Raw genomic sequence first — 3,436 nt, 5'->3', positions numbered from 1 at the left:
TTTTTGCTATTCTTTTCTCGAAATATTCCATTTACTTCTTCACTATTTCTTCTTTTTAGTTTAATATAATAATATTATACACTGAACTTAGATATTTCAGAAGTGTCTCTTAAATTTTTTGTTATAAATTTAAATGAACTTTGATTTCTTGGTTAGGTAGATTTATTTAATTATTTATTTATTTGGCTTTTCCTTTGAGTTGAAAATAGAAGAGCATAAATCCAACGTAATAAAACACGGGATTTCAGGCGCGCCAAATGATAAAGTTGAGTAGTTGATGCTGCTTGTTTTTACTTTGTACACTACGAATAAATATATATATATATATATATATACATGTATGTATTAAGTATTGCGACATGCAATTTTCAAGAGCATATAGAAGTTCTTTTATTGAAATATAATTAAAAAAAGGACTTATGAAAAAAAATAAATTATAATAGATGTGGAGAAGTAATATAAGAGAAAAATGTGGAGCAATGAGTAGTTAAAAAATATATAATTATGAAATTATTAAAAAAATATTAAAATTACTAATCTAATCACATTTTTTTTATAAGAAAAAAATAAAATAAAGGGTAAATTTGGATACTAAAAAATTAGTACAACAAAGTATTTTCTTTTATAATAGTATAGATTTGTGCATATATTATTATTAAGGTGAGAACCCTAAAATAATTATATTGGTTGACAAGATATTTATTAACAAAAATTACTTTTGAATATATTTTTTCACTCATCAGATAATCATTTTTTTTTTGAGTAAATTAAAATGGACATCTCAGAAAATTGTCATAATTATAAATAAATACCCTTCATTATTTAAAAAATTATAAATTCAACATTAGAATTAGCGGCCTTCTGACAAATACTTCCTTCAAACAACCCATATTTTAGAAGCATATTTATAATTATAGCAAATATAATGAAAACTCATTGCAATTTATCTTTTTTTAATAAATATCTAGTAATGTATATTCAATATCAATTTATTTTCTAAATTTTTAAACTCATTCTTTATTTTATTTTAAAATTTAAATTATATATTTTTATATGTTAATTTATATGAATAGCAAAGGAATGCGTATATATTTGCAGATCATATTTTTGTTTTTATAAGAATAAAATAGTTTGGGCAGCAACGAATGTGTCAGTGGACACCCTATAATCCAATGTGATGGGTATAGTGTTGATGGGAATTACGTCATGCTTTAATTATTGAACTCTTAGCTTAGAATTCACGACACTCTCACTCTACCACACCCCTTTCCCCTCCTTATATCTTTTCTCAAATCTAACGTTTGCCGCTAATCTCATAAATTGATAATCAAATTTTATGATATTTTCTGTGAAAAAATCTTATATTCAATCCCTATGTTTGTTAAAATAAATATATATATATATAGTTAATTATACCCCACAAGCGCCATTTTTTTTTAATTTTGCTAATTGTTGGTGAAACTATTAATATTATTTATATATAGAATTAAATTCATTTTGATCATATTGAAAAAATATTTAATTTTTTTTATAAAATTTAAATATAAAAAATCACCCGATATTATTATAGTAAGAAAATAAATAAGGTGTTGAATGTACGGGACACCGTATTCTTGTATTTGAAGTTATTGGCATCTGCAGGACAAAAACAGCGTACCCGTCGCGGTTGGGTTGGGAGTTTAGTTCCTTCGTATTACTAACAAAAGAGAAGTCGTTAATGCGATATGAATACTAAAATAAAGTATTGCTTAAAAGTGTCATTTTCATAAAGATTTCATGTCTTGGCCTTTTCCACTTGATGGTTGGTTAACATATTGTTGACTTCTATCTGCACTTGAATGCGTCGGAAGTATTGTTGACTTCTATCTCAATGAAAATTAAAAGAAAAGTAAAAATTGAATTTCATGTCGGTAAATTATTTTGATTTCACTCGCATAAATTTTTATATGGGGTGTATTTTAGAGTGTGTTCGGTTGGGATGAAATATCAGAATATAAGTGATAATTTAGTGTCTTGTTAGGGAGAAGAAATTAAGGTGAAGTAAAACTCGATGTATACAAAATCCTTCTAAAGTTCAATTTTGTTTCCGTACAGAATTGGACGAAAAGTTGAAATATAATGCCAAAAGTAAAAAAAGTACAGTTTTATTTTTCTATTAATCATATAATTTTCCTCCAAAGTTGTTTTTGGTATCAATAAATGCACTAATATTTGAACTCGAATTCGTTAGTTGAAAATATTGTTAGTAATATTTATTTTATTTCAACTAAATAATTTAAAGTAAATGAACAATACTCATTTCGATAAATATTTTTATTAATAAAAAATATTCTTCTTATTATTTGGTAAAATATTTTTAATAATAGATTCCTTTACTTGAAGGAGACACTAGCTTAAACTTTTTGGAAGAGAGGTAAGTTTCATGAAGTAATCAAAATCCATTACAAGTTTTTATGCTAACTTTGTTAAAGGTTTAGGCGTCTTGTGTGATTTATGTTTCTTGTCGTTTGGGCTTTTGCTGAATTGCCTTAGTAAATACAAAGCCAATCTAGTGCGTGTGTGTGTGTGTGTCACGGTTGAACATGTTTTACTTCCATTTTGAACATAGAAGAAGTGAGGTGTTGATTTTATCTCCTGCGCCAACGAATGCCATCTGCGTCTTGTTACATTTGTCATTCTCCTTCAGTTTCTAAGTCTTCATTTCTATCTTCAAAATCCTTTTTCTCGTGCAAGATGTCACCATAGTTTCGCAATATTTTATGCTCATTATGGATATTGTTTGTCTTTGTGATTTATTTATGTCCTTTGTAATATTTTTGTGTGCTTGCAGAGATGTGATTCTCATTTTTGTTTACGTGATATAAAAGAGTATTTATTGAAATGAAGAGCAATAACAGGACCGGAGAGAGTGCATTGTCCCTCTTCTCTTTTTCTTTCAATATATCTCGTTAGCAAGATTGGTCTTGGATTGATTTACTTTTACTAGAGGGGATATAGTGAGAGAAAATGAGTTGAGGATTGATTTCTGCCTTGGGTGGTTATAATCTGCTAACCAATTCTTGAATTGGTTGCCAACGACCACTACAAAATATTGTAGTTTTGAACCATAACTTTGGTGTGATTAGCCATTTCGATTTCCTTCCTGTTAAAAGCGGTCTCTGTAATTTTCAGCCTTGAATCACATGGTAGTTTCTATAGCATCACCTTGATTTTTGGGTACTCATACGGAAGAGGCAGAATGATCCTTTTGCTCAGGAACAATTAATCAGTTATATATGTTGTAGCTGATGTTTGTGTTTACATGCGGCATACTGTTTATCAGGTAAAGAACTAATCATTCACCTACCCAAGTTTCTGTTATTTTTCTGCCTTCAGGTACTTATGGGTAGTTTCATACATATTTTAGTGGTAACAGTTTCCTAGTAATATGGTTTTG

Source organism: Sesamum indicum, linkage group LG15 (genome assembly GCF_000512975.1).
Source record: "Sesamum indicum cultivar Zhongzhi No. 13 linkage group LG15, S_indicum_v1.0, whole genome shotgun sequence".
In the NCBI taxonomy this organism is placed as follows: domain Eukaryota; kingdom Viridiplantae; phylum Streptophyta; class Magnoliopsida; order Lamiales; family Pedaliaceae; genus Sesamum; species Sesamum indicum.
The sequence above is the reverse complement of the archived record's forward strand: the minus strand, read 5'-3'. Positions refer to the sequence as shown.